The 12996-nt window shown below is 32.6% G+C and overlaps 1 pseudogene; it reads left to right on the top strand.

The window, feature by feature from the left end:
- The first annotated feature begins 6116 nt into the window (after positions 1 to 6116).
- On the top strand, positions 6117 to 10896 carry LOC149566495 (nucleobase-ascorbate transporter 6-like; annotated as a pseudogene).
- The last annotated feature ends 2100 nt before the right edge of the window (positions 10897 to 12996 follow it).

Here is a 12996-nt window from a genome sequence, read left to right as displayed (position 1 = left end):
GCAAATTGTAGTTTAGTCCTTCAACATAATATGCATTATCACATGAAATTTTCTTTGTAAGCTTAATGGAGCCTTTTCCTTTGATTTGACATGGAGCATCATTACCAAATCTAACACTATTTCCATTATACTAAGTAAAGTTAACAAAATTACTTTTGTCTCCTGTCATGTGATCTGAGCATTCACTATCTATGATCCATCTGTCATTCTTGTTCATACATGTTACCTATGTTGTAGACTCTTCTTCATTAGACTAGTCCTTCATGGCCACATAAACAACTTCATCATCATTATCATTAGAATCCTCTTTAACAATATAGCACTTCTTGCCTTTGTCTTTGTAATATTTCTTATCATCTTCTCTTCTATATTTATACTTGTTTCCTTCCTTGTATTCCTTTTTCTATGTACACCTTGTAGTAATATGTCCTACTTCATTGCAATTGAAATAGATGATAGGGAGCTTACCTTTGAATTTTCCTTTGCCTCTGTGAAATCTTCTAGCTAGTAATGCTTCCAATTGTTTCACATCTTCCTCATCAGTGCTACTGTCACTAGATACATATTTCATCTTTCTTCCCTTCTTTGATTTCACCTATTCAACATCTTTCAGTGATAGCTTGGCCTTGAAAGTAGATTCAACATTCTCAGGTCTGTAGTTGTCAAAGTTAATTCAAATGCAGTGAGTCTACCCACTATACCTTCAAAACTTAGATTGTTTCCTGGCACACATCTTAGCTCTTATATAGCTGATACTCTAATAGCATAGATAGGCAGCAAGGTTCTTAAGAACTTACTATTAACAATATCATCATCTAATTGACCACTCAAACATCTTATTGCACTTACCACTTCCTTTATTCTAAAGGCATACTGAGCAGCATTCTCACTTTCCTCCATTTTCATATCATCAAACTTTCCTCTGAGGCTTTCTCTTTTTTCTCTTTGGACATTTAGATCTCCTCCATAAATGTATGATAGGGCTTTCCACATCTTGAATGCAGTGTCACATCCTTTGATATCATTGAATTCAATGTAGTTGAGTGCAGAAGCAATCTCTAGCATTGGTTGATTGTGTTCCTGTTTGTTTCTCAAATCTTCTATAGTAAGAGTACTAGTTGGATCAACATGTTAAGTAACAATTGAATTTTGGGCATAATCTCCTATGGATCCAAGATGTAGCTTAATCAAACTTTTCCATGCAACAAAGTTGTCTTTGTTGAGCTTGGAAACTTCTCTCTTAGGTATTTTGATCTTTTCTGCTTCTAGTTCATTTAAACTAAGTTAGTAGCAAAGCTCTAATACCAATTGTTAGAATTCTTTTAGAATAACTAAGAGGGGGGTGTAAATCAGTTATCCAAGGTCTAAATGCCCTAATAATAACTTTTTCACCAATTTTAGTGAGCCCATTAAACTATTCATCCATCCAAGCTTAAATCAACCATCTTAGCAAGTTACAACAAATCAACATTATAGGGATAAAACATGCAAGATCAACACATGACACAGTGATTTACATGAAAATCCAATTTGGGAAAAACCACCAGTAACATGCTACTCAATTCTCACTCTTCTAAAGTGATGCCTTGTTAAATGCCTTCCTTGTTAAAGGCTTACAACACACTGTTAAATGTGACCTTGTTAGAGGATTTCACCATACTATTAGGAATGGGCCCGGTCAAAGGACTTTGGAACATTCACTTGGAATGTCACCCTGTTAAAGGATTTACAACATGGCTATTAAACCAAACTAAGTCCATAGGATTTATACTAACTGTTACAATTGCTAGAGAGTAACAATAGTGGCTTTTGATCTAATATAACTTACAACATATCTTGCAGATTATAGATATCACTTTAGTTCAATCCTTTGCTTGGCTTTAATCCTCGAGTCTTCTTGCTCATCATACCAATGCAATCATATCTATGGTCATCTATCGAAACAAAGTATCTGTGCTCTTTTTCCCCTTAGCACCTTCTTCAACACTTCATTCTTTCATGTTTGACCATCTACTTTGCTTTGTGACCTTATGACTCCTTAAATAGAAATCTAGAATACCTTTCTTGCTTAATTATCCCTCTCCAACTTTAGGGTTTCAATAGATTAGGTAGGATACAATGTATCTTTCCCATATCTTGCACTTATCTAGAAAAATTCATCTAGAATCCAATTGTATTCACCAAAAATGTTTTACATAGTGTTCTGTGCCACCAGCTCATCATTCTTATCTTCTATCTAATTCACAAAATTCTAGATAACTACTGTGTTGGCTTAGATTTTGTGAATCTTTGATTTCCAAAATAATGCAGCAACTCTGCATCATTGGTTTACTGACGCTCAACTTCTTTTGTGTTACTCGGTACTTGTATTATGCTCGACACCTGATCTTCACTCGGCACTTGAAGATCACTCAGCACTTGAAGATCACTCGACACTTACTAAAGTTAAACTTTGGTCGGCCTCAACTGAGAATCTGTTCAGCACTAACTAGCTTGCTTAGCTCTCTCTAATGAACTTAGTTAGGCTTTACAAATGACTTAGCTAAACCTTACATCTTTGATGTGTTTTAGTGTGTCCATTCTCTATGTCTTAGTGTATGACATCAATACACTATTTCATCAATGGCTTAGCTAATCCTTATACTTCATTATAACATCATAACTTCAACCTTTCTCTAGGTGCTCTAGTTACATCTTATTGATTGCCTCCTCCTTGTCAATCAACCAATTGATAGTATTTGGATCACTAAAGCAATTGTCAGTCTTGCAAGTAGCAAAACCTAGGACCCTGTGTCCATGCTCTTTCATGATATTATCTATTATACATGAAATACCTTGTTAACCATGCTTTTCTCCTCTTTACTCTTGACAACATCCCATCCACATATGCAAATACAATTCCTATTATCTATAAATATAGGTCACTTTGTATCTTACACTTGACATAAAAGACCTACACAAAAACCAATTTCAGCATATTAGCATGCCTACCCTATAGGTAACATGAATAGACATGTAAATGGACAAATTACCCAGATAAGCCCCCACTAAATCATGACCACTCTTCACAATTTTTTGCCATGGGTACAAAATAAGGAGAACAAATAAAAAAAATGTACATAGAAGTTAGCCACGCCATATCAGCTGCCCACAAAAATAAAGAGCTTGAATAGGATTTTTTCATGTTTTTGATCATAGAAACCCACAAATTTTATTTGACAAACATTAATATATAATGAAGCATATCTACACAATGTTTAATTACAAAAAGCATTAGAATGTGCATATAAATCTAGAAATGCTATTTCTGCATGAGACAAATTTTAGGAGTCATCTGAAGCCTTTGACTATAGGTCTTTAATAGAAAAAAGAAATAGCTGGGATTGTTTGTAAGGTGAGATATTTTCATTGCTAAGGTATGAGAATTTGGTGGAATTTACTAGTGATTTGTAAAAAAATTCATTCCACAATCAATTGGCCATCCATAATGGAATCGATGAGCAACACAAAATATAGTATTAGTCTCAAAAACTTGAGGTTTTTCACTAGGGATGTTTCCCTAGGATAGGTAGGTTTTATTGTGCAACAATAATGTCAACATTATCACAATCAATAATGATCAAAAACTATCAAGAAAATCATCAACATTCTACTATTGCTAATTAGTAGCACAAAAAGTAATGTTATAGGCCTTTTTAAGGCCAAGGTTGAGATTGTTGTGATATTATAAGCTTCACACATTAATTATCATACTGGATAAGAAAGCAGCATGAGATCTATTTAGGTTTTGTTCAATCCATAGTTTTATATACATATTAGCCTATATGCATGAATCATGGTGTATTATATACATTCCATAATAGATGTGTAGCACTTTTATACATTCCGATTCTTCTCTAGTCTAGCATTTAATTCAAATTAAATGTGATTTGTAATTTGAGTCTTATCACAATAGCAACTAAGGGTGTGGCTAATCCTTTGTACCACATAGTTATGTCTCTTCTCTAGGATTATATTTCTTGCTGTAGTCTAGATATGAAACATCTTCATTCATTGCAAAGGTTGTTTTTTTTGGGGTTTGTCTACTTAGAGTCATCTAGGGTTTCAAATGTGGGTAGTGTATCTACCATAAAATCTCTCATTAAGTTGCAGAGAAATAATATTATCATAGATATTTGTAAACAATTGTATTCTTGGCTTGGTATTAATATTTTAAAGGGTTTCTAGGGTTTCAAGGTGTGATAGGCCCTTGTGAAATTCTCTTCCACCACATATGCTAGTGTTTTTGTAAAGAGGAATTTGAAAATGTTACAACATTTAATCAATGACATATTTGTTATATATTCATGATTGATTTTTACTTGTTATAAAGAAATATTGATTAATTTAGAGAGGGATTGCAAGTAGAAATGTTTATTTGCATCACATCTCTATTTTTGATTGTGATCGTTGCTTTAATTTGTTGGATATAACTTTGTTAGACACATAAGACATGCAAGATATCATGTTGAGTACTTATGGAATTTGATGAGGGGGAAAATATAACCCTGTACTATTGAGGGAAATTTTTGTGTGATATGGACACTAGTTGTGGAGTTCACATTGGTTTAGTTTGTAGTTTATATGTTAATTAGAATTATAACTCTAAAACATATATGCCAATGCATAATATGCTATATATGTTTTATAGTAATTTTTTGCTACTTTATATTTTATAATGCAACTTCAAGTGCAAAACAAACAAAACCTTTTGTGTCCCCTACCATGACACTCGAGTACATAGACATACAACATTCATAGATAAGAAAGGTGATATTTAATGTAGAGTTCATGTTATTGATTTTATTATGTCTGTATATTTCTACTGAAGAAGATGGTGACATTAAAACTTTCAAGTATAGACTAGATCAATTGAGCTTGTCCTAGCTTCATCCTCATATTGGCTGACAATAAACATTCACACTGCTTATTCAGATCATAGCTTCACAACTTCTTCTTTCTAAATAGGAAATTCCTCACTACTATTTGATAGTTGATATCAATGTTGACAAGCTTATCGAGTAAGGAAATTAATTCTTAATTTTGAGTTTTATTTGTTTAGTGGCCTTTATAAATTTGCCATGTGATCATATTTTTGATTGTAGTGAAATCCACGGTGACTTAAATCCTTTGAGGAAATTTAAGGTTTTTCTAATTAATTGTTATGCTAGGTTATGGAGTCACCTCAATGCTACACAAGAAGCATCTGGTGGGAAAAGGATTTATGTCAATGATTTTGTCATAAAAGTAAGTTGTGGTTAATCTATAAGTAGTTCCTATGACATAAAATTTTCCTATTTCAAAATCCACATTGTACAAATTGGGATGAAAATGGGAATATACTATTCTAAGAATAGCTTGGGTTTAATTTTGGGTGATGCAATAGGTTGATAGCTAGAGTTTCTGTTACTTGTTAGAGTTGCAAAGGTTTGTGACACTTAATATTTTGAGTTACCACATGCTTGCAAAGAATTGTGCAAGTTTGTTCTTTACTTTTTTTTTGCACCAATGTTTTGGATCACATTCAACACAATGTTTTGGATCACTTTCAGAAATCCATTGTTAGGATTAGGAGAAAAGAGCTAAAATAATTTTTATTTTGAATATTCACATGTTTTTGCCTACCACTTTGTGCCCATGTAATTATTCTAAAGTGCACTATCTTGTCCACATGGACTATAGAGAAATCATGTCTAACACCTATCTTTTTTTGGGGGCTTTGGAAATATTTCTCTTCTAGGATTCTTGGAGAGCCTAAAGCATCTAAGGGCTGGCTTTTCTTGGTGCATCCTATACCTAGGTATATGAAATATATATTTCCTATACCCTCCAAAATAACTTCAAATTTAAATCCTATGTTAGTGATGAAATGTGGTTTCTATTTCCACTCATTACAATTTGATGTCTGATTTTTGTCTTTTTTATTATGTTATAAGTTTTTATTTAGCTTAATTAGGCTTCTATCTTACAAGAATTTATTGTATCTCAGTTGCCAATGAAGATTTTCCAAACAAAGTAGTTGTTTGATAAATCATCAACTAAGGTTCGAATAGGCACAGAAGCAACTTGGTTGGAGAATGGCCAGGTATTGCATGATGAGGTTAAGGATGGTGTGATTAATAAAAATTTTGCTTTCTGAATCCCAACAATGTTGTAGTTTTGTGACTCATGAATTTGAACATCTGGAGTATAGATTGATCAAATTAATGGATTGCGATACAAAGTTTGTAGCTATGAAGAATTGTTTCCTTATTGGCCTCAATAAAATTGGACTTGTAACTAGTGTTACTGGTATTTATCAAAATTCACATACAAGTAGGTTGGGATAGGCTCGACTACAGATTTTCAACAAACAAGTTGAGATAATAAGAAATTATCGTGGTAAAGAAAATGTTAAATATGGATGGAATGGGGCATCTTATACAAGTATATCATCAATTATACTACATGGTTTTAGCAATAATGGATTAATGAATGGTGGTTCGGCATATGGTGTTGGTGTTTATCTTGCTCCTACCTAAGGTATGAAAGATTATGTTCAAAGATGATGTCTTTGGTGGGGATTTCTTTTAAATGTTTGAATTCCATAATATTCTTTCCTTTAATATGCATATTCTTATTTAAGAAGGAATGTTTGACTAACTATTATTGCTTATTCTTTATAGTGTTCCATTTTTAGACTTGGACATAAATGGGGAACAATATGTTGTGTTGTGCCAAGTTATTTTGGGGAATGTTGAGGAATTTCCTCTTGGCTCTCTTCAGTTTCATCTAAGTTGTGAAAAGTTTGATTCTGGCATTAACGATATCGCCAATCCAAAGCATTACATTATTTGGAGCACTCACATGAATACACACATTCTACTAGAATATGTTGTCATTTTTAAGCCTCCTCACTAGTCTCTTGGTATTGTTGAGTTGTGCTTTTTAATACCATCTCAATTATGCTAAGAGATCTACAATATGTATAGTTGTACATTTTGTTAACCTAGAGTAATAACATGTTTTGAATGTTATAGCTTTTTCAGATGGATTGGGAGCAAGTGAACCTGCTTCTGATGTTTGCAAAAATGCGAGGAGTGATGCTCATGTAGCTTGCGGATTTTTTGTTTATGAGATGGTAATCTAAAATGGTCTAATTTCATAATTATGTTGATTAATATGTGTCACATGCTTATTTTTTGTAAGAGCTTTACCATAGGTGGCTTATTGAGCATCTACTTTCTTAATTGGTTTCTAGGAGCCATGTGCAAACACAAACAAAGAAAACCAATATAAGGTAGAGGCATTTAGAAGAGAACCTATGCGAGATCCGAACATGAGGAACATGCCATTTATGGAGTTACTGTCTATCATTGGAAATTTCTTCCCACAGCTAAAAGAAAATTTTTGGAACATCAATACAATGTGTACAAGGTAGATCATTATTTATCAGAGTTTCTATTGTCATTGAGGTAGTGTTATAGTTTCAAGAGAAAATGTGCATAAGACTAGATCTATACACTACCTATAATTTTTAAGTAGAAAGAATTTGCAAAGATACATTCATAAGGAGGGTGAGGACAGTTGCCACTAATAAGTTGTTGATTGAAGTTATTTGAAACTTAAAAGAGCAAGTAGTTTAGTTTTAAGCATAATTTGATATGGGTTTATTGATTGCATTGAGTTATTCTTCTTGAAATCTTGTGGAAGTTGATTAAAAGGGATATTGGATTTGTTTCCTATCTAGGTTGAAGACCTGGTGAAATTGTTTGTATGTAAATACACTAAATAACTGGTGATTGAACATAACTATCCATGTCTTGGCACATTGTTTCTTAAAGTTAAGATGCTTTTCATTTAGCGTTGTTTGCAACTTTGTACATGGTTATTGTGATTTACTTATAATCAGAAATATTTGTTTGTTTATTTCTTTCAACAAGGTTATATCAAAAAAATAAATTTATCTATAGGTTATAGTAAATTTTTATATACACATATACAAGTCCATAAAAATGGCTATCAAACATTATAATGCATAGTAGTAATTTCTGGGAATATTTTGAATTAAAAATCACTTTTGAACTATTTAGCATCTTATTTGAATAAGATTGCAACCTTGTTCTTAACTTTTGGGTGCAAATCCCAAATCTCAAGAAAATCATAAAAAAAGTAGGATCGAATCCCAATTTTGTTTGCAAAATTTCTCTTTAATCCCAATTTGTCTTAAAATGATATGAACAGTATCTTTTCTCTATTTTTAAGAATCAGTATATTTTTAAAGTCCCAATGTTTTCCTAATTAGTTGAATATATCTGATCTTTTGGTTTGCCAAGTCAATCTTGAGAAAGTTTTTTCCTACTATAGTATGAAGCATTCATTTGTATGTTTGGAAGAAGTTATTTCTGATAAGAAAATGAATAATTCTTAAAAGGTTGAATGCTCTTAGGTCTGAGAAACCATTTTTTCGGTATTTGAAATAAGTTATGGCTCCATGGATAATATACTTGACTATAGCTATTTCTTTTTGGAATTATATTTGCATACAGAACATTCACTTAGGGATACTCAACTCTTTGTTAATTGGTTTTTGTGGCTGCATGGAGGTAAGTGTATTAGCTAGTGCAACCTATAACAATCAGACTTAGGACATTGAAAGTTCTGTAGTTACAATGAGAGACAATTGGAGGGTAGAAGTCTCACTTGGGGCACCTTTTTCTGAGATTAATACTGTGCCTCTATTTCTTTTTCAACAATTTCCATTATTTTTTGTGTGAGATACAACTCTACTCTTAAATCTTCACTCATCAGAGCAACACAGTCTTTGGTATGGTTTTGATAGGAAGGTAAATACTTAACCTATTGATAGAGTTATATTCTAGCTAGAAATTTGTTTCTAGACATCATTGTGGCCTTGTCACCTTTAAGTTTACTATGTTCCTTTGTCACAAAATTGATATTTTAGTCTTATGATCAGTTTCATTTTAAATGAGGTTGACATTGGTAATTCCAACTCAAGTGAATAGGGATTTTATTTGTTTGTAATTAGGTTCTTGATCCTGAGTATGTGCTATGAAAAATACCAAAACAACAATGAAAAATCTTGCAGGTTATCAACATGATTCACTATCCTCATACCAAATTTTTGTAGCTAATCATACTAATGGGTGATAGCATAATGATTAAAATCTCCTACCTATTTTGTTCACTGTCATTTTGATAAAGGAATTTCCCAAGTGTTTAGCTATTTTAAGTGTAAGAATTAGTAAACTTTTATTACTTCATGCAACTTTGAATAATCGTATAGTAATTTTGTTTTAAAAGATAACATTTTTAAAAATAGTTTTCACTCATTCTTGTTATTTTACAGGATAAGGATTCCCTATCCATTCCAATGGGGAGCGCCCATATTTGATGTAGGACAAGCATTTCCAATGATGGCTGCTTCTTTTGTCTCACTTGTTGAGGTTAGCTTGTCAAATTCCAAATTCCAATCTTCATATTTAATTTTTTTTGTAGTTGCTAACTACTTTGTTAATTATCCATATGCTACAAAGTGTATTGATTGTTGTGCTTTGAATTGGAAGTCTAGTGGTGCATTTTATGTTGTGTCAAGGTACGCAAGTGCCACAACTCCTCCTACATCTATCCTAAGCTGAGGTATAGGTTGGCAGGTGAGGAGTGGACTTTTTCTTCTTTACTTCTCTCATTCCTCTTTTCCTTGTGTCTAGACATTAGCAATATTAGAGGAAGGTTAGGGAGGAGATCTAATAGGTATTTTTGCAGGGAATTGGAATCTTGTTGGATGGGATGTATGGAACTCTAAATGGGTCCATTGTATCAATGTAAGAAGTCTGGCACTTTCAGCTACTCCTTGGCCCTCATGAATAAGGACTATTTCAAAACTCTAAATTGTGTGTTTTTTGCATGTAGTAAGAATGTTGATCTTTTGGCATTGAGATGAGTTGGAAGTCGCAAGGCTTCTCTATTCTTGGTGATAATAATCTTCAGCTGGGCTCTCTATTCTCTATAGTATTTGGATATTATATTTTGAACCTGATAATTTACAGAGCTGATTTTGTGCTTTTGTCATTCTAGGAAAATTTGGAGCAATCTTTGCCTCCATTCCAATATCTATTGTTTTTTCTTTATATTGCCTTTTCTTTGCTTATGTTGGTATGTATGAGCAACACATATTTCCATTATGTTGCAATGCTAGTCATGTTTCAACTATTTACTCATTTCACTATCTTGGTTTTTGCAATTTATGAGAAAGCCTTGGATAAGGTTATGATTAGTTTGCACAAATTAATACTTGTAGTCAGAAAAATAGTAACTCCATGTTGTTTTTTTGAGTTTTTGTGATTTTGATGAGCATTTTTTGGAGGGCTTGGCTTTCTCCAATATTGCAAGCTAAATAGTTTCAGGACAATTTTTATCTTGGGTTTTTCTTTGTTTTTGGGCTTATCTTTAACTCAGTATTTCAATGAGTTCACATTTCTGGGCATGGTCCAAGCCACATTGGATCCTGATGGGTAGGATTTCTATTCTTTTTTTTGAGGAGCTAGAGAAATTTGATATCACATTTATTTTGGTGATATTAAGTTGAAATATGACATTTTGGAACTAAATTATTTTTCTAACTAGATTATCTTGTAGTTCAACAACATTTTGAATGTGATTTTCTCATCGCCAACAATAGTTGTTGGATTTGTAGCAATAGTATTTGTTAGCACTTTTCATGTACATGAGAGTTCAACAAGGAAAGAACAAGGTTGGAATTGGTGGGAAAAGTCACGTAAATTGAAAATTGACCCTAGAAGTGAAAAATTTTATGCTCTTCCTTTCAGACTAAATAAGTTTTTCCCATCTGTCTAAAGAATCAGCTCTATTATATTAAGGTTGGGAATACCTCTATTATGGACAAGTAGGAAAATAATAATTTTGTATTTTTTGGATATAATTTCATAGTAAGAAAGCTTTAGGTGTTAATATTTTGCTACTTTTCCCCATATAGCACAAATTTTTTAGAACTACCTTAAATAAGTCTATGCCCTAGTCAACAATCATTTAGATCTTTTTGATGGCATGTGCTTCATACACAACAAAACATAGTTGTGAATAGATATGATGCTTCATACACAGCAAAAAATGATAATCTTTGCAATATTCTTGGCTGTTGGAATGGTACTGAACCTTTTTAAAGATTGTGTAGTGATAAATTTACTTGTAGTGTAGTCTTTTCTTCAAGAATCCATTTATGGAAAGAGTAATTATTATTTTTTTAAAATTGATTTTGGCTTATAGATGAGGGAGTTGGTTTGTCCCATCATCAAAACAATATGTTTTGAATATATTACTGTTAAGGTCCTAAAGTTGTATTGGTTGCTTGTGAGTTTATCATTTGTGAATGCATGTTATAACTATTATGGTGGTGCAAAGGTAATTATATGAAATAGTTCATGGCTTGCAAAGAGACCACATTTCTTTGAGGCATTATATAAAATAGTTCACATGCCTTACCTATGATTTGACATTTTGCATGCATCCTGCACTCTCTCATCCTGATGATGGATTACAAAGAGTGATATGAAATGATGATGCTTAAAAACACACACAATCAAATCCAAAATGAACTTGCATTACAAGTGGATTGTGGAATTATGATATTGTTAATTTTGCATGCATGTTTACTAGAAAAATCATAACTTAAACATATATAATCTCATCAAATCTATTATATATATATATATAATAGATTTGATGAGATTATATATATGTTTAAGTTGTGATTTTCCTAGTAGACATGCATTAAGTTCATTTTGGATTTGATTGTGTGTGTTTTTTACCATCACCATTTTAGATCACTCTCTGTAATCCATCATTAGGATGAGAGAGTGCAAGATGCATGCAAAATGTTAAATCATAGGCAAGGCATGTGTACTATTTTATAAAATGCCTCAAAAAAAAATTCTACCAAGCATTGGTTGAAATTTTGACCAATGCCTGAAAGTTTTCTACCAAGCATTGGTCAAAATTTTGACCAATGCCTGGTAGAAATTGTATTAGGGCTTTGAAAAGTTTTCAACCAATGGATTGGTTGAAATTTTGACCAACAAGTAAGTTGGTCAAAATTTTGACGAGAAAAAATTTGACCAATTGGTTAGTCCAAATTTTGACCAACCTAGGTTGAAATTTTGACCAATATTGGTCAAAAAATAAGGTCAAATGTACTAGTGTAGGGGTCCTAGGGCCCCTAGGGACATATGTTGTCATGAAATGCAGTGAAAGGGGTCATATGTTAACCTATGACCCCTTTCAACTCATTCAAACCACTCAAATAGGTCCCTAGGTGTCCTAGGGCCCCTAGGGACATATGTTGTCATGAAATGCATTGAAAGGGGTCATAGGTTAACCTATGACTCCTTTTGATGCATTCAAATAAGCCAAATGGGTCCCAAGTGTTGAGATCATTGAAAGAGGGAGATTATTGAAGAAGACTATGTGTTTCAATCATTGTTTTGTCACTGATGTCAAACCTACTATTTTCACGTAAGACAACTACTTCTAAGATTCAAGTAATATCACTTAGTTGATTGACGAAGAGGATTTGATCAATAAGATGTAACAAAAGAACCTAGAGGAAAGGTTGAGTTATGATTATGGAATGAAGTACTAGGATTAGTTAAGACAATGATGACATGATGTATTGATAATCTACTTAAGGTTACAAATGTTGGCTACACTTAGGTAGTTTAGAAAAACAAGTTACATAAAGTTTTTCTACCAAGCTTGACTGAGTGGATAGTAGGTGCTGAGAAACGATAGTGCAAGCCAAGTAGAAAATTAGTTGGAGCTGAGTGAATGAAAATTCTAGTGGATGTCGAGCAAGACATTTGATGATGAGTAAAGTATAATTGATTCCAAGCATGAGTAAACTTTAGTTCATGATATTGTAAATAAAGATGGAGTAACTGA

The sequence above is a fragment of the Cupressus sempervirens genome, chromosome 3, assembly GCF_028749045.1.
Source record: "Cupressus sempervirens isolate cs-2001-9-10 chromosome 3, ASM2874904v1, whole genome shotgun sequence".
NCBI classification, from domain to species: Eukaryota; Viridiplantae; Streptophyta; class Pinopsida; order Cupressales; family Cupressaceae; genus Cupressus; species Cupressus sempervirens.
The sequence above is the reverse complement of the archived record's forward strand: the minus strand, read 5'-3'. Positions and strand labels throughout refer to the sequence as shown.